The 20,063-nt window shown below is 41.2% G+C and overlaps 1 protein-coding gene across 1 annotated transcript in view; it reads right to left on the bottom strand.

Moving 5' to 3' along the window:
- cacng5 (calcium voltage-gated channel auxiliary subunit gamma 5) overlaps positions 1–18,717 on the bottom strand; it is a 78,357-nt gene extending 59,640 nt beyond the window's left edge. Inside the window, exon 1 of the mRNA XM_062971146.1 lies at positions 18,300–18,717. The gene's annotated coding sequence lies outside the window, so the exon portion shown is untranslated. The remainder of the gene's footprint in view (positions 1–18,299) is intronic.
- Between the last annotated feature and the right edge of the window lie 1,346 nt (positions 18,718–20,063).

Below are 20,063 nucleotides of genomic sequence, written 5' to 3' on the forward strand. Positions count from 1 at the left end.
GAAACTTTTAGCTGTCATCCGCCTACTTCCGCCTTTGGGGAAAGGGGGCTAGTTACACTTCCAGTACCCACTCAGTTTTTCCTCAAGAAGCTCTGACAGGGGAAAGAGATGTGGGGAAGGACTTTGCTTACATAAGCTGTGTAAAAAGCAGACATCTCAGAGGGTTCCCACGTGCCTTCTGCCCTTTGCTAAAAAGGTGGTGACAGCTGGGGAAACAGAGTCTCTCGCCCCTTTATGTTCTTCTTTTTCCCCAGTTCACATGTCTCGAAGAAAAACTCAATGGGTGCTGGACGTGTGACTAGCTTCCCTTTCACCCTATCTCTTATTTACTGCCAATAGCAGTATTGTTGGTGCCCAGCAAAATGCTGGGGATTTCTCAGAGGACTAGGGGGATGATAGGTTTCCTACTGAGGAGTCTGTGTGTGATTAGGGTGAATTGCAGGCCTTAGATCAGAGCGAAGTGCAAGCAGTTGAAGATGAAGATGTTTTGAATTCCAACGTCTATTCCTTAGTGAAAGGGGGAAACTCCAGTTCTCATGACAATTAGCCTTCAACTGATGGACAATTTTCCCACAATATCAGATTAGGTCTCCACATTGAGGGAGTGAAGGATAGATTAATTAAGTGCTCAGAGAGACTCTATGGAAGTCCTTGAAAACCAGGTGTGTGAGGCAAGACCTCATGGCTTCTTGGTCAGGCTTGGGCTTAAATTGGCCCTCAAGTTCATGACTCAAGTTTCCTGGGTTGCCTATATTCCTGAAAGTGTTTTGCCTTGGAAAAAGTTCCTGCTTTCATGCTTATGGATTTATGCTTGTGATCTTGACTTCCTTGATTTCATGTACTTTGCCATTTTTGGACTACTGTTCTTTTATATATTGACTACTGCTTTTTCATAGCTCCTTTCCTACTACAGTAGAGTCTCACTTATCCAACATAAACGGGCCAGCAGAATGTTGGATAAGTGAATATGTTGGATAATAAGGAGGCATTAAGGAAAAGCCTATTAAACATCAAATTAGGTTATGATTTTACAAATGAAGCACCAAAACATCATGTTAGACAACCAATTTGGCAGAAAAAGTAGTTCAATACGCAGTAATGCGATATATTGAAAACATTGACTACAAAAATGTGTTGGATAATCCAGAATGTTGGATAAGCAAGTGTTGGATAAGTGAGACTCTACTGTATTCTTTTGGAAAATGCCCTTTTCCCCTTCGCACCTGTTTTTCTTAATGAACTATTCTAGTTAGTACTATTGGACTCTGGTGTGGTTCTGAGTGAAAAGAGGGCAACAAATATTCTCGAATTCAAAAAGAAAAAAAGAAAAGAAAAAAAGAACAAAAAATAAAAAAGGCATGTCTGGTATCATGGCTTTTGGATAAGGGAGACCCAATTTGAATACTCCTACTGGAAAATGGGAAGTGGTCCTAATACTCAATTTGCAGCAATCAAAGTGAGCAAAACATAAAGTCAGAGGAAGAGAGCAATGATAAAGGAATGATAATTAAGACTGTCCCGTGTTCCATCTACACTGCCATATAAAATTCAGATGATCTGCTCTGAACTGGATTATATTAGTCTATACTACCATATTATCCAGTTCAAAGTAGATAATCTGGATTTTATATGGGGCCCCAGATTGAGGCTGGGTTTACACTGCTCTTGCTCTAACAACGACGGAATCCAATAGCTAAACCACAATGTGATAAATCACCGCAGCACCACCACAACTTATGAAATATTACTATAAGGACATGCAGAGCCATTTACAAGCAAAAAGTGGTAAGATGATATCCTAGATCCCATTCATTAGATGCAAGTAGATTGCAATGTATGAAAGCTTATGTCAAGTAAAAATGTGTGGGTCTCTTAAAAAGCCATGAGACTTTTTGTGGCTTAAAATCAAAGAAGCATCTTCTCAAGTTGATCTGGTTCAAAGTCACTCTGCACAGAGCCACCCTTTTCATGCAGCAGGAGATATCGGGTGCAAAATTATTCCATCACTCTCCTAACCTCGTCTTAGTGCGTCTGTGTTAGCCTTGTACTTAATTTAAACCGTGATGCAACAGCGTGAAACATTTCCACCCACAAAAGAGTCACAGTTGTCACTAAAATTAGCCCAAGTATGTGAATTCAAAGGGAGAAAAAAAACATGGAAACAAAAGAGACTTTCGCCAAACCGGGCTGTTGGTGTCAAGCTGTTGATTTCTCTGAAAGAAAAGGGAACCATTAGCTCTGCTTATACTTACCTTTATAATGTCTCAGGCACTTGGCTTTTCAAAAGACACCTGCTAAGTGGGAAGTACTCACAGCAGATATACTTACTTACTGGGTCCCATAATGACTGCAAAGCTCTTAATAGGAGACATTTCCCAGCAAGACTTGGTTTAGGGGTGGTAAAAATGGTTAGTGGTGGAGGTAAGCTTAGTAAAGGAGATAAGAATATCTCCTGATCCTAACAGGTGACAAACTGTTTCCATGGGAAAGCTTTGGTTGTGTCGAATGAGAACCAGGTGAGGAAAAAACCATCTTAAAATGGCTAACAGAGTCCCCTTCTACACTGCCATATAATCCAGATTTATCAAAGCAGATAATCCACATTCTTTGAACTGGGTTATATGAGTCTACACTGCCATATAATCCAAAGTAGATAATCTGGATTTTATATTGCCAGAGAGAACTGTATAGAGCACATTTTCTAAATTTACACTGCCCAGATTTTCTCAACTATATCTCCCATCGTCCCCAACATCTTAGCCAGTGGCAAGGGAGACAGAAGATATATTATGAAGCTCATAGTTAGGATACTTACCGCAATGAGAATCAGCTTTCCTTCCAACACTTTCCCTAGTTTCAAGGAAGGTTAGATTATGGGTGTATCTACACTGCAGATTTAATGCAGCTTGACACCACTAAGACCTGGCTCTGGCTCACAAATGGGACCCTGAAGAAGGAGACAGAAGGCCTGATCCTTGCAGCCCAGGAGCAAGCCATCAGAACAAATCCAATTAAGGCCAAGATCGAAAAATCAGCTGATGACCCAAAATGCAGACTGTGCAAGGAAACCGACGAAACCATTGATCATATCCTCAGCTGCTGTAAGAAAATCGCACAGACAGACTACAAACAGAGGCACAACTACGTGGCCCAAATGATTCATTGGAACTTATGCCTCAAGTACCAACTTCCAGCAGCAAAGAACTGGTGGGATCACAAACCTGCAAAAGTATTGGAGAATGAGCACGCAAAAATACTGTGGGACTTCCGAATGCAGACTGACATAGTTCTGGAACACAACACACCAGACATCACAGTTGTGGAAAAGAAAAAGGTTTGGATCATTGATGTTGCCATCCCAGGTGACAGTCGCATTGACGAAAAACAACAGGAAAAACTCAGCCGCTATCAGGATTGAACTTCAAAGACTCTGGCAGAAACCAGTGCAGGTGGTCCCGGTGGTGATTGGCACACTGGGTGCCGTGCCAAAAGATCTCAGCCGGCATTTGGAAACAATAGACATTGACAAAATTACGATCTGCAAACTGCAAAAGGCCACCCTGCTGGGATCTGCGCGCATCATCCGAAAATACATCACACAGTCCTAGACACTTGGGAAGTGTTCGACTTGTGATATGAAATCCAGCATATCTGTCTTGTTTGCTGTGTCATAATAAAATAATAATAATAACAATGATGATGATAATAATAATTGTTCATAGAAGAAAGATTTTTCAATAGTGCCCACAACTCCCAAAGTGAAATGGCACAGTCTTGAGGAATAGATAGATCGGAATTCTCTTTGTGCTATACATATTGGCCAAATTAAGGGATGCTTACAACCGTGGCCTTATGACAATTTGCAACAGCTTGGAGGTACACACACACACACACACACACACTCAACATTTACAGTGCAGCATGCTTCAGTTCACTGATTCCAGCCTTTCCAGCGCATTGCGTGATTTTCTATGTACTATCTCACTTAACAATGAGGTCACATATTTGTTGATAAGACTGACTGACCCAAATTCCTATTGTTCTCCTAAAAGGGCCCATGGCAGCACTCATTGGTAGCCAGTGAACTCCCCAGTTTAAAGGCTGCCTTCTGGTGTTTGGGAATGTCAAGTGAGAGGACTTCATAGGTCGCTATATATAAAACGTCAGTGTAGGTTAGGCTGCAAATGTTCATTTCCCTTCTTCACATCTTTAAAATGTGCATGTGTGGTGTAAATATAAAAGTAAGGAAAATAGAAAGATCACGTAATTTGAGTATCCCTTATCTGACATCCTTGTGACCAGAACTGTTTGGATTTTGGAATATCTGGATTTCCATATACAGTAGAGTCTCACTTATCCAACATAAACGGGCCGGCAGAACATTGGATAAGCGAATATGTTGGATAATAAGGAGAGATTAAGGAGAAGCCTATTAAACATCAAATTAGGTTATGATTTTACAAATTGAGCACCTAAACATCATGTTATACAACAAATTTGACAGAAAAAGTAGTTCAATATGAAGTAATGCTACGTAGTAATTACTGTATTTACAAATTTAGCACCAAAATATCATGATATAGTGAAAACATTGACTACAAAAATGCGTTGGATAATCCAGAACGTTGGATAAGCGAGTGTTGGATAAGTGAGACTCTACTGTATATACATAATGAGATATGTATCTTGGGAATGGGGCAGAAATCTAGATATGAAATTCATTTATGTTCATATATACTTTATACACATAGCCGGGAAGTTGTTTCATACAATAGTTTTTAATAATGTTATGCATGAAACAAAGGCTGGATATACACTACCCTATATCCCAGGATCTGATCTCACATTGGGCATTTCCAGATAGCACCAAAATATGTGCCACTCTCCTCAAAAAATTCAGGCTTTCCCAAAGAAGGTAGTTACATGCAAGTCCAAGTCCAGGTTTATTTGATGCTTAGACCATAGGACTTTCACATACAAGGAAAACAAACAAATAGATGAAAACCAGATTATTAAATACAGTAGAGTCTCACTTATCCAAGCCTCGCTTATCCAATGTTCTGGATTATCCAACGCATTTTGTAGTCAATGTTTTCAATACATCGTGATCTTTTGGTGCTAAATTCGTAAATACAGTAATTATTACACAGCATTACTGCGTATTGAACTACTTTTTCTGTCAAATTTGTTGTATAACACAATGTTTTGGTGCTTAATTTGTAAAATCATAACCTAATTTGATGTTTAATAGGCATTTTCTTAATCCCTCCTTATTATCCAACATATTCGCTTATCCAACGTTCTGCCGGCCTGTTTATGTTGGATAAGTGAGACTCTCCTGTACAATATAAAATACATCATTAAAATGCTATATAAATCATTAAAATGCTGCATATATCAGTGGTGAGATATGATCTTAGAATACTACATGGACTAGCACCTGCATAATTAAAAACCAGGTAAAACTAAGAAAATACAGCATTATTAAAACTTAAGAAGCGAACAGCTTGGATATAAACAGCCACTATTAGTTAAAAGCATCCCCAGCACAGTTGACTGCAATATCAGAAATTAGTCTTGCACGGATTTTCTGTGCTGCCAGGGCAAAAAGAGCCAGCTTGTGAGTAACCGCAGGGTTAGTGTCAGCCAAAAGGTAGAAAATCTTTTCTGACACAGTAGTTATGAAGGAGATAAATAATAGGCCCTAAAATTTTAGTTCTTGGCTCAGAAAACAGAGGGCAGGAAAACAAATAGTGAGGCAAATCCTCAATTTCTGGGGCCCCACACACATAAAGCAACCATTTGATATATCTACATTGAGACAGGAGTGGCTAAACTGATGGGTGGAAGAAACACCATGTTTCTACGTTACTATGTTACATGTTACTATGCCTATATACTATATATATATATATTGTATATAATATACAACTTAACTTATAATAATATATAATAATATAATATATTGTATATATATATAATATTGATAATATTATAATGTATTACGATATAATACTGATAATAATACAATTTAATAATATTAATAATATATTATATATTAAATGTAATATTACTAATAACATTATAATGTAATGACATAGTACAATATAGTAATTTAATGCTAGTATTGTACTATGCTAATAATATAATGTATTGTATGTGAATGTAATTTGTAAGCCTCTCTGAGTCCCCTTTGGGGTGAGAAGGGCGGCATATAAATATAGTAAACAAACAAACAAACAAACAAAGAGCCAGAGGGGTGCCCATGTATCTACCATCAGTCACCACTATGGGCATACCAGGGCCGTAGCCAGAAAAAAATTTCAGGAGGGGTTTTGAAAATTTCGGGGGGGGGGGGTGTTAAACCCTAGCACACACCCCTCCCCGCTACAAACCTGTCAATATCTGCTTGAATTAGTGCCTGGAGGGACTCTTAATGTTTTGTGTCTCATAGACTTAGCATGGGGATTTGGTTAACCAGTTAAAATTCATGAGTAAACCAGGTTTTTTTATAACCTGAAAAATTTCGGGGGGGGGGGGGGTTTGAACCCCTAACCCCCCCCCCCTCGCTACAGGCCTGGGGCATACTGTACTTTGAAAATGAAGGGCTGTGAAGGATTGCCTAAGTTTTGAAAATGTGAGCCTAGTCAGGTAGCCACCCAGAAGCCCCCAAAACAACCCTGAAAACTTTTTAAAACTTATATGGCCGCCATTCTCCCGGCATGTAGATGATGGACCAGGAGACTTGGGGGGGGGGGGGGGGGGGGAGGCAAGGAAGAAAATAGCTCCCCCCCCCCCCCCGGTCTCCTGGCATGTCATTTCTACATGCCAGGACACAAGAAGTACCTTAATGGTGGCCCAGTAAGTTTCTTAAGTTTTAAGGATTGTTTTGGGGGCTGGGGAAGGAGGGGTTGGGTGCCATCCCGGACCTTTGGGCTCCAGGAGCCCAAAAGATTTGGAATTACACATTGGGACTCACCTTTGGGTAGTTCCGGTTAGTTCTGGAACTACCTGGGGGTGAGTTTTCAAAGGTCCAATACCTCATTAGACCTGGGCCTTTCTGGAAGGTCTGGATCTAATGGGGTATTTAATTAATTCAGAATAAATGAGGTTATTCCAAATTAATTTGTCTTTACTGGGGCATCATTTGGATTCCCCCGGTAAAAAAAAACCAGGCAGGTCCCGGGATATAGATCTGTCTAGTTACCCCAGATTATCTGGCAGTGTAGACTCATATAATCCAGTTAAAAACAGATAATCTGGGATCAGATCCTGGGATATAAGGCAGTATAGAGCTAAAATGTCTGCATACTGAATGATCAGAAAGCCAAGCTGTCACCATCTTAGCCACTTCTGGTGACAATTTTGGATATTCAGGTGTTTGGAAATGCCAGATAAGGGATTTTCAATCTGTACTCAGCCAATTTGTAGCATTTCTGTGTATATATTCAATTAACTATGGAGCCTAGATGAGCACAGAACCAACTACTGGGCAGTCTATGGCATAGTCTAAGTGGGCATGGAAAGTGTTAGACAACGGCCTAACCTTGATCTATATAGATAAAAGGGTAATGAAATTTCGGCCTAGGAGAAAACAACAAAACTATACATCCGAGAAACACTAAACTTGGCAGCACAACCCCTCATCCATGCCTCTATGTTCATACAACAAAAAGCTCCAGCTACTCCAGAAAACGGCCAGGCTTTGAGACTGTAAGGCTATTCACTGCTATTCCACCTGGCCAACAAAGGATTCCCATAAGCCACAGCAACACGTGTCCGGGAAAAGCTAGTAGATGTCTAAGAGTGGCCCTCTTTCTAAGCCCACTACCCCCAGACCTACTGGTTGCCAGGCTGTTTCCTCCACCCACCAGTTTAGCCACTCCTGTCTCAATGTAGATATATCAAATGGTTGCTATAGAGAGAGGGGATCGAATCTGTGACAGCTATTTTAAACATGCAACACAACACAAGGAATTTGGGGGCTTTAAGACAGCAGAGGTAGAAGCAACAGCCATTAGGGAGTTTCGGTAGCCAGGGCTGTCACTTGACTCTTTTGCAGCTAGTAGCCATAAGACTTTCATTTTCCCAGTCATCCCTCTGTTCTCGCTTTTCTCACGTAGCTGTTTTCTATAAAAGCTACAAAGAGATCATTTCATGCAAAACCTTTAAGGATGACACACTTCCATATGGTGTTTTTGGCCAAATCAAGAGTAGAAAGTCAAATGACTTGGAGAGGTTTGGCAAGAAAGACGGCACTCCAAGGTACCAGGCTTTGCCGGTTGTAAACGTGTAGCCCTTTGGAGCGACACGATTTTGTTTTTCAACTCTAAAGCTTCGAGTTAATTGGACTGTGGCTGAAACTACGACAAGGTTGTGATCAGTGATTAAGATGTGAAGAGCAACTCAGAAGAGGGCAGCGCTTAGCGAGACACAAAGCTGCCTGTGGGAATTGGGGAAAGCGGGCAGCCGATCTGCCAGCTGGCAAGCCGTACGCAAGGTGTTTCCAGTGGGCACACACGTTGAAGGGTTGGCTCACACACAGAACATATTGAGGTTCTTGATTTTCCCTTCAGGTCCCGGCTAGGCATCCCTTGGCAGACAGACAGAGTCTCCCATATTTGTTTAAAATCTGCTGAGGGAAGCTGCAACATGGAGCAGAAAAATGGTAGCAGAAGGAATGCTCATTCCAATACAAATGTATGGGCAATAAAGCCATAAGTAGGGCTGGGGATCCTAGTGCTAATAGATTCCCTTCTGTGTCAGAGACAGATGTCTCTCAATAGCAACCGCTTAAAACATGTTCAGGAAGATGGTATTGTATTCTGTCTGCGTTCTATACATTGCCTCCGGGGCAGCCTTTGAAATGGGCAATTTGTTGGCTGTTGGCATACACTGCCTTGGGACATTCTGGGAGAAGAATAGACATGTAGGTCAATGGGCCTTATCAACAAATAACAAGCAACAGAAGAGGAAATATAAAAGGAATGTACCAGCAACATCTTCCTAATTGTGTATTTATACCCTCTTTGCAGCAAAGGTCAGATCTAACAGCTAATGTCCATATTTTGGATACTAATACTCTGGTCAACTTTTACAGATTGATATCACATTAATTTTGGACCAGCACCTAAAAAACAAATCAGCTAACTGATAGTATCCATCAATTTCTACCATGCTGGCCATAATATCATTTCTGAAATATATTACAGGTTGAGTAATCTGAAATGTTTGGTTCCAGAAGTATTTTACAATGTTGCATATTTTTCTCCAGATTTTGGAATATACATATTTGCATAGACCTATTGATATACAGTAAGCCCTTGGTCGTTGCTTGGGTTTCATCCCAGGACTTGACATTGCATTATATAAAATAGTGTCCCTTACAGAAAACAGCAAAATCGAGGTTTGTCTTTTGTATTATTAAAATGTTTTCAAGCCACGAATGGTTGAATCTGTAAATGCAAAATCCGAGAATATGGAGGACTAGCTATAATGAACTGTCTTGGAGATGGGATCCAATTCCAAACATGAAATCCATTTATGTTTCATATACATCTTATACACATTGCCAAACGCTGGTTATATGCAATATTTATAATCATTTGCCACAAGCATCATTAGTGTACATTAGTGTGCCAAAGTGTCAATATCCCAGTCACTGAGGCCCCTTCCACACAGCTGTATAAAATCCACATTGAACTGGGATATATGGTAGTGTGGACTCAGATAACCCGGTTCAAAGCAGATATTGTGGATTATCTGCCTTGATATTCTGGGTTATACGGCTGTATGGAAGGACCCTTATATGGACGATTTTGGAGTACAGTGTTCCCTCACTACTTTGCGGTTTGCTTTTCCAGACTTGCTGTTTCGCGGTTTTTAATAAACACTAAAATAATAGTATAAATAATAAAATAATATTATAAATCTGTCTTTCTACTTCCTTCCTAAGGAGAAGCCTAAGGAAGGAAGGAAGGAGAAGCCAAAGGAGAGAAAAGGAGGATGAAGCAGCTTTGTTTTCTCCTCATAAGGGAGCGCAAGGAAGGGACAGAGACGCTACTTGTAAACAACACAAATATAGCTACTCTACTTCGTGGATTTTCACTTTTCACAGGTGGTCTTGGAAAGTAATCCCCCCTGAGGGAACACTGTAGTTTAGAACTCCGGATAAGGACGTTTAACCTGTACCATCTTCTAAATTAGTTACGTATGGGTGGTAGCTCTAAATGTTTATAGATTTCAATTCCTCCTCCAGTTTAAAATTATCACATACTTGGTAAAATTATGTCCTCTGTGACAAGAAAAATCTCACGTCAAATGGTAGTGACAAGAGACCCCACTCTGCATCCCTGTTCCAACAAATATCAATACAGTAGAGTCTCGCTTATCCAACGTAAACAGGCCAGCAGAACGTTGGATAAGCTAATAAGCTGGATAATAAGGAGAGATTAAGAAAATGCCTATTAAACATTAAATTAGGTTATGATTTTACAAATTAAGCACCAAAACATCATGTTATACAACAAATTTGACAGAAAAAGTAGTTCAATACACAGTAATGCTATGTAGTAATTACTGTATTTATGAATTTAGCACCAAAATATCATGATATATTCAAAACATTGACTACAAAAATGCGTTGGATAATCCAGAACTTTGGATAAGCGAATGTTGGATAAGTGAGACTCTACTGTACTGATATAAGTACAGTAGAGTCTCACTAATCCAAGCCTCGCTTATCCAAGCCTCCAAGCGTTTCCATGGAACTATTTGTGTGAGCCCTGCATTGTGTCCTATATCTTCCAAAAACTGACAGCAACATCCTTGCAGACGGCCAATTCCCTCACACCAGACACAACTTGCAGTTTCTCAAGTCACTCCTGAAACAAAAAATACAAGCAGATGAAAACAGTAGCCAATGTTTTAGCATTTTTTAAGTGGGGAAGTGGGTCCCAGAGAGGCTGGGACCCCCTTTCATCATCTGAAATACCCCGTTTCCCTGAAAATAAGACAGCCCCAAAAAATAAGACCTAGTAGAGGTTTTGCTGAATTGCTAAATATAAGGCCTCCCCCAAAAGTAAGACCTAGCAAAGATTTTGTTTGGAAGCATGCCCAGTGCCCGCCAAACAAAACACCATAGCATGCAGGATTGGTAAATGTAAATAATAATAATAATATTACAGTAGAGTCTCACTAATCCAAGCCTCACTTATCCAAGCCTCTGGATAATCCAAGCCATTTTTGTAGTCAATGTTTTCAATATATCATGATATTTTGGTGCTAAATTCGTAAATACAGTAATTACATCATAACATTACTGCATATTGAACTACCTTTTCTGTCCAATTTGTTGTATAACAGGATGTTTTGGTGCTTAATTTGTAAAATCATAACCTAATTTGATGTTTAATAGGCTTTTCCTTAATGCCTCCTTATTATCCAAGTTATTCGCTTATCCAAGCCTCTGCCGGCCCGTTTAGCTTGGATAAGTGAGACTCTACTGTACTTAACATGGAATAAAATGTTAACATGTGGCTCTCCTGGGGGAACATTTTGAATGTGTTACTATGCATAAACAAATGACGTGGGAACTAAATATTTACATGCTGGACAGGATAGGAGAGGAATGTTTCCCTTCTGTATACACCCAGGCAAAAGAAAACTGCTGCAGACTATCAATGCTCCTATATTCATCCTCATTAATAACTTTATCCATTGTGACCACACACTGATGTTGTTGACTACAAATGTCCCAGTTTCAATCTACGATTTTCTAAGGGTTCCTCACAAAAGCAAGTACAGTTCACTAATTTAGCATCTCTCAGACTGATCTGAAATGAAACTTTGTTGCTGTTACTATGTACATTCATGCTGACCCCAACTTATGACAACATTCTCCTATATTTTTGAAGATATATTCAGAGAGGGTTTTCCTCTGAGCCAGAGGGTGTGGGTCATCCAGTATCTTAGGATGAATCTTCACTGCCATATAATCCAATATCTGATCCTAGATTATCTGATTTAATGTGTTGTTGAAGGCTTTCATGGCCCAGAATCACTGGGTTGCTGTGAGTTTTCCGGGCTGTATGTCCATGTTCCAGAAGCATTCTCTCCTGATGTTTCGCTCACATCTATGGCAGGCATCCTCAGAGGTGTGAGGTCTGCCATATATTATATGAGTTTGCACTCCAACCTATGAGTTTTCAATCCAACCTAGTTTGTGGCAGCCACAAAAACAAAGTTTCTGGAGTATAATGACTTCTTTCAAAGTAAGCACCATACAATTAAACAGGAAATAACACTTTCAAACTAGGAACAAACAAAAAAAAACCTAATTTTTTTACATAGTGTACTGGATGATAAGAATTGGGAACCCAAAACTTTTGGACGGCTATATCTGTGATGATTTTAGATCTGTGGCTTTGTTTGTCTTGTAAAAAAAAACTACTGCTTCTTTAAAGCTTCTCTTTTCTACCTTTGGGTGAGGACAGTATCAAGTAACAACGTATACCTTTTTTAACAAAATAGAATACTGTTCTACTCTATTAACTATAGAACAAACAGGAACACAAGCACTGGACAGAGTCTCATTTGAATGCATGCAGCCATTTTCTATTTCACCACCTCTTTCATGATACAAAATTATATTACTTTGATTCCACTTTGAATCCAGGGCTCTCTCTGGGGTGGATCTACACTGCCCTATATCCCAGGATCTGATCTCATATGATCTGTTTTGAACTTATCTGGGATAAACACATAATCTGGGACCAAATCCTGGGAAATAGGGCAGGGTAGATCCAGCCTGGGTGAGAATGATAAATGCTTCCAGGAACTACAAACTGCCAGATCCCATAGGAAAAGTTGAGGCAGGTATACCATATCAAAATGTTACAACGGTGTGGCCTGTGAAAGGGCCCTGTGATTGCTCTATGTCAACCCCATGGCTTTAATATCAATATCTTTTCCATTTCTTCCATCCCACCCCTTTAAGCATAGCTTTGCTTGTGTTATTGTGAGCCTTCAAGTCATGCCAAATCTAAGGCAGATACATAGCAGCGTTTTTTGAGGCTGAGAGTGTGCCTTGCTCAAGGTCACGCAGGCCCTATCCACACTGACCGTTTCTTGCAATTTCAAACCAGGATTGGAAAAGAAGTGGTTTCATTGTGCAGGTGATTCAACAGGAAATCCTAGATTCGGTACATGGCAGTGATGACACAGATCCACAGAGCGCTGATGTGCACAATGAGATTTCTGGCACAGGGTCAGTGTAGATGGAGCCTCATTGGGTTTTTCTGACCAAGCAGAGATGTAAACACTGATCTCCAAAATCATAGCCCGACACACAAACCAATACACTGAGGCCCCTTCTACACTGCCATATAAAATCCAGATTATGTGCTTTGAACTGGTTTATATGGCAATATACTCCAGTTCAAAGTAGATAATGTGGATTATCTGATTTGATAATCTGGATTATATGGCAGTGTAGAAGGGACCCTAATATATCTTAATGAAAAGTTCCAGAGAACTCCAAAATTTACCTCCTGGTTTAGGGGCTTGGGGTCGGCCTGCTAAAGAGGTGTCCCTAAAGATAGGGCTTTTCAATGCAATATAGAACAATGGAATTGGAAGAGACATGGGCCATCAAGTCCAATCCTCTGCCATGCAGGAAAAGCATCCCCAACAGATGGCCATCCAACCTCTGTTTAAAAGCTTCCAAGGAAGGAGCCTCCACTATACTCCAAGGCAGAGAGTTCCACTGTTGAACAGCTCTTACGGTCAGGAAGTTCTTCCTAATGTTCAGGTGGAATCTCCTATACTATTGACCATAGACTTCAGATAGGCAGGAGCACCAGCAAGACCAAAGATGTAGAGGATGCTGAAGAATACAATGTACTTGCTTACATTTCACCACTCCAGTTGGCTGTGACTGTGTTCTCCTTTGTTTTTTGGAGTCATGCCAGGCTGCTGAAACCTTAGCAAGCATCTCCACACTTGCAAGCTCCAGTACTCATTCCTCAAAGAAAGCACATGAGTCTCCATCATCCAAATTGCCAGGGAAGACCCTCAATTCATGCAGCAGGAGGTGGAGCTACCCAGTGCCCTTGGGATGTATCTCCACTGTTGAACATGAAGGCAGTTTGAGCCCACTTTCACTGCCACAGCTTGAAATCTCCAGCATAACGGCATTTGTTGTGTCAGAAAGTCTTGAATCTTCTCCACCAAAGAGAGCCAGTGCCTTTAAACTACAAATCTCTGGATTGGATAGCCTTGAGCCATAGCAGTGAAAGCAGTGTCAAACCATTGCACACATTCCACAGTGTAGATGCAACCATTGACTCTCTGGGTGTTGATGACAACAACAACAAAATCACCTCCATCTAAGGCTGGATCTACACAACCCTATATCCCAGGATCTGATCCAAGAGATGATCTGCTTTGAACTGGCTTATATCCTGAATTCCCTTGGGGAGACAGGGCAGAATATACATTCATTATTATTATTATTATTATTATTATTATTATTATTATTATTATTATTTTATTGTATGACACAGCAAACAAGATAGATATGCTGGATTTCGTATCACAAAATCACAAGTCGAACACTTCCCAAGTGTCTAGGACTGTGTGATGTATTTTCGGATGATGCGTGCACATCCCGGTAGGGTGGCCTTTTGCAGTTGACAGATCGTAATTTTGTCAATGTCTATTGTTTCCAAATGCCGGCTGAGATCTTTTGGCACGGCACCCAGTGTGCCCATCACCACCGGCACCACCTGCACTGGTTTCTGCCAGAGTCTTTGAAGTTCAATCCTGATAGCGGCTGAGTTTTTCCTGTTGTTTTTCGTCAATGCGACTGTCACCTGGGATGGCAACATCAATGATCCAAACCTTTTTCATAATAATAATAATAATAATAATAATAATAATAATACAGTAGAGTCTCACTAATCCAAGCCTCGCTTATCCAAGCCTCTGGATAATCCAAGCCATTTTTGGAGTCAATGTTTCAATATATCATGATATTTTGGTGCTAAATTCGTTAATACAGTAATTACATCATAACATTACTGCATATTGAACCACCTTTTCTGTCCAATTTGTTGCATAACAGGATGTTTTGGTGCTTAATTTGTAAAATCATAACCTAATTTGATGTTTAATAGGCTTTTCCTTAATCCCTCCTTATTATCCAAGTTATTCGCTTATCCAAGCTTCTGCCGGCCCGTTTAGCTTGGATAAGTGAGACTCTACTGTAATATATTAGTCTACATTGCTAGATAATCTAGGATAAGACAATATTCTGGGATCAGATTTTGGGATATAGTCTAAGGCTCTTTCCACACAGCTGAATATAATCTCACATTATCTGATTTGAACTGGAATATATGGCAGTGTGGACTCATATAACCCAGTTCAAAGCATATCTTGCGGGATTTTTTGCCTTGATATTCTGGGTTATATGGCTGTGTGGAAGGGCCCCAAGTTACCCACTTTATCTGTCATGGCTCAAGGTTAAGGGATCATGAGATTTCAGCTGGATCTACACTGCCTTATATTCTAGGACCTGGTCCAAGATGAATTGGATTATATGAGGATCCTAATACACAGTTCACACAACTGAAGCCCCTGGTAGCGCAGTGGATTAAACCACTGAGCTGCTGAACTTGCTGACCGAAAGATCAGTGGTTCAAATCGAGGGAGCAGAGCGAGCTCCCGCTATTAGCCCCAGCTTCTGCCAACCTAGCAGTTCGAAAACATGCAAATGTGAGTAGATCAATAGGTACTGCTCCAGCGGGAAGATAAGGGCGATCCATGCAGTCATGCCAGCCACATGACCTTGGAGGTGTTTATGGACAAACTGCGGCTCTTTGGCTTTGAAATGGAGATGAGCACTAACCCACAGAGTCAGACATGACTGGACTTAAGGTCAGGGGAAAAACCTTTACCTTTAGCTACCACATAGCCATATAACCCAGGGCCCTTCCAACTGGCAGTAACAAAGTTCAAAGTAGATATTGTGGGATATTGTGGGATTTTCTGCCTTGATATTCTGGGTTTTATGGCTGCATGGAAGGGCCCCCAGAATATCAAGGCAGGAAATCCCAAAATATCTGTTTTAAACTGAGGACTCTTCCACACATCCCTGTATCCCAGAATAACAAGGCAGAAAATCCCACATTATCTGCTTTGAACTGGAATATATGGCAGTGTGGACTCCGATAACCTAGTTCAAAGCAGATACTGTGGGATTTTCTGCCTTGATATTCTGGGTTATATGGCTGTGTGGAAGGGACCTGAGTCCAGTAAAAGGTAAAGGTTTCCCCTGAAGTTAAGTCCAGTTGTGACCGACTCTGGGGGTTGGTGCTCATCTCCATTTCTAAGCTGAAGAACTGGCGTTGTCCATAGACACCTCCAAGGTCATGTGGCCGGCATGACTGCATGGAGCGCCCTTACCTTCCTGCCGGAGCGGTACCTATTGATCTACTCACATTGGCATGTTTTCGAACTGCTAGGTTGGCAGGAGCTGGGGCGAACAGCGGGCGCTCATTCCGCTCCTTGGATTTGAACCTGGGACCTTTTGGTCCGCAAGTTCAGCAGCTCAGTGCTTTAACACACAGTGCCACCAAGGGCCACACTGCCATATATTCCAGTTCAAAGCAGATAATGTGGCTTTGCGTTCAGCTGTGATGGAAGGGGCCTGAGGGTCCTTCCACACAGCCATATAACCCAGAATGTGGTGGCGCAGTGTGTTATTTATTACAATATTTATATCCTGCCCTTCTCACCCAACAGGGGACTCAGGGCGGCTTACAATAAAACACACATATAAAACCTGTACAATACACTATAAAGCGCTGAGCTGCTTAACTTGCAGACTGAAAGGTGCCAGGTTCAAATCCCGGGAGCGGAATGAGCGCCCGCTGTTAGCCCCAGCTCCTGCCAACCTAGCAGTTTGAAAACATGCCAACGTGAGTAGATCAATAGGTACTGCTCCGGCGGGAAGGTAAGGGCGCTCCATGCAGTCATGCCAGCCACATGACCTTGGAGGTGTCTATGGACAACGCTGGCTCTTCGGCTTAGAAATGGAGATGAGCACCAACCCCCAGGTCAGGGGAAAACCTTTACCTATCAAGGCTAAATAATTTACAATATCTGCTTTGAACTACCGTGTTTCCCCGAAAATAAGACAGTGTCTTATATTAATTTTTGCTCCCAAAGATGCGCTAGGTCTTATTTTGAGGGGATGTCTTATTTTTCCATGAAGAAGAATTCACATTTATTGTTGAACAAAACAATGAACATTTATTATATACTGTACAGTAGTTGTCATCACAAACTAACATAACCAAACCAGACAAACTGTGACTTCTGTCAAGAATTTCTTGTTACAGTAGAGTCTCACTTATCCAACACTTGCTTATCCAACATTCTGGATTATCCAACGCATTTTTGTAGTCAATGTTTTCAATATATCGTGATATTTTGGTGCTAAATTCGTAAATACAGTAATTACTACATAGCATTACTGTGTATTGAACTACTTTTTCTGTCCAATTTGTTGTATAACATGATGTTTTGGTGCTTAATTTGTAAAATCATAACCTAATTTGATGTTTAATAGGCTTTTCCATAATCTCTCCTTATTATCCAACATATTCGCTTATCCAACGTTCTGCCGGCCCGTTTACGTTGGATAAGTGAGACTCTACTGTACTACCATTATTTCCATATACAACTGGTATGTACATTTACCAATCCCTGCATGCTATGGTGTTTTGTTTGGTGGGCACCAGGCATGCTTCCAAACAAAAAACTTTGCTAGGTCTTACTTTCGGGGGAGGCCTTATATTTAGCAATTCAGCAAAACCTCTACTAGGTCTTATTTTTCGGGGATGTCTTATTTTAGGGGAAACAGGGTAGGATATCTGAGTCCACACTGCCATATATCCTAGTTCAAAGCAGATAATGTGGGAATTTATTCAGCTGTGTGGAAGGGGCCTCAGTCAGTCTCCACTAGCAGAGAAGCATAAAATGCGGGGATATAGGGCAGTGTAGAGCCAGCCAGCAATCCCTAGCGCCGAGCCATTGCAATGGAGTCAATCTGCGTTCCTACCGATGCCCACTCTGCTTCTTCTTTCAAAGCCTCCCGGCCGCGTTGGCTTCTTTGGAGTTCGGACTAAAACCCGGAGCGGATCTCTTTTGCGGGAGCTTAGACATTTCGCCCCCTTGAGATCAACCCCCCACACCAGGAAGCCCTCTCCCTCCCACCTTCCGCGGAGTCTCACCTCGAGAGGCTGCAAAGGCAGGCAGAGCCGGGTCCGGACCGCGGGAAGGGCGGCAGTGGAGTGAACGTGGAAGGCGCCTCCGCCGCCGGGTTTTATGGCTGGCCCTTTCTCCCGGGGGAGGAGGAGGAGGGCGGCGCGAAAGGAAGAAGAGCCCTCCTTCCTCCTCCTCCTCCTCCTCATCAGGGAGACTGAGGCAGGAGCGGAGGGGCAGAAGGCTTCAGAGACCCCAAGGGAGACTTCTCCGGACAGCAGGCACCCAAGGAGGGAGCCTCCAGCATCCCAACGCAGCAGGATGCTCTTCTCTAACTCTCCGCTCTCCTGAAGGTCACCACGAGTCTTGAGCGTGAAGGAGAAGGGGGTCCTTGAGCCTGTCGCCTCCTCCTCTGTCTCTTTCCTCCTCCTCGTTTTCTCTTTCTCCTTACTCCTCTGCCCCCCTTCCTCCCCTTCTTCCTTTCCTTCTTTTTCCCCTTCTTCTTCTCTCTCTTCTACTTAGTCTCCTGTTTTTAACACTGCATCCTGCTTGTTGACTTTAACGATTGTTTTTATTGATGTTGGTGTTTTTTTACTGGGATAATTGTTTTATTGCTTTGTTACTGTTATTTGTTTGCTTTATCGGGCCAGGCCCCATGTAAGCCGCCCCGAGTCCCTTCGGGGAGATGGGGGGGGGGGGGGGGTAATAAAAATAAAGTTACAGTAGAGTCTCACTTATCCAACATAAACGGGCCGGCAGAATGTTGAATAAGCGAATATGTTGGATAATAAGGAGGCATTAAGGAAAAGCCTATTAAACATCAAATTAGGTTATGATTTTACAAATGAAGCACTAAAACAGGGTTGTTGTATGTCTTTCGGGCTGTGTGGCCATGTTCCAGAAGCATTCTCTCCCGACGTTTCGCCCACATCTATGGCAGGAGGATGCCTGCCATAGATGTGGGCGAAACGTCGGGAGAGAATGCTTCTGGAACATGGCCACACAGCCCGAAAGACATACAACAACCCTGTGATCCCGGCCATGAAAGCCTTCGACAACACGAAGCACTAAAACATCATGTTAGACAACAAATTTGGCAGAAAAAGTAGTTCAATAGGCAGTTATGCTATGTAGTAATTACTGTATTTATGAATTTAGCACCAAAATATCACGATATATTGAAAACATTGACTACAAAAATGCGTTGGATAATCCAGAACGTTGGATAAGCGAGTGTTGGATAAGTGAGACTCTACTGTATTATCTATATATATAAAAGAGTGATGGCATCACGGCGACCCACAAAACAACAAAACTACAGGCCCCCCAACCTCGAAATTTGACAACACAACCCATCATCCACGGCTCTAGGTTGATACAACAAAAAGAAAAGAAAAATAAAGTCCTAATTAGAGAGAGAGAGGAATAATTGCTTTTATCCAATTGCTGCCAGTTAGAAGGCTAAGCTCCTCCAACCTGGTCTCGTAGCCACCCAATAAAAAATAATAAAAAACACTAAAAAATAATTAAAAACACTAAAAAATGAATACAATAAAATACTATAATAACAGAAAATAACTAAAAATAATACAAGAAAATAATAAAATATAATAAATAAAAGATAACTTATAATAAATTAATAAAAAAATTACAAATAACGTCAAATAAAAATTACACAACAATTTTTAACCAATACCACCACCACTTTGCCACAGCAACGCGTGGCCGGGCACAGCTAGTTATTATTATATTATACTTCTTGCTCCTCCTCCCTCCTCCTCTTCTTTCCCCTT

This window comes from Anolis carolinensis, chromosome 2, assembly GCF_035594765.1.
Source record: "Anolis carolinensis isolate JA03-04 chromosome 2, rAnoCar3.1.pri, whole genome shotgun sequence".
NCBI lineage: Eukaryota > Metazoa > Chordata > Lepidosauria > Squamata > Dactyloidae > Anolis > Anolis carolinensis.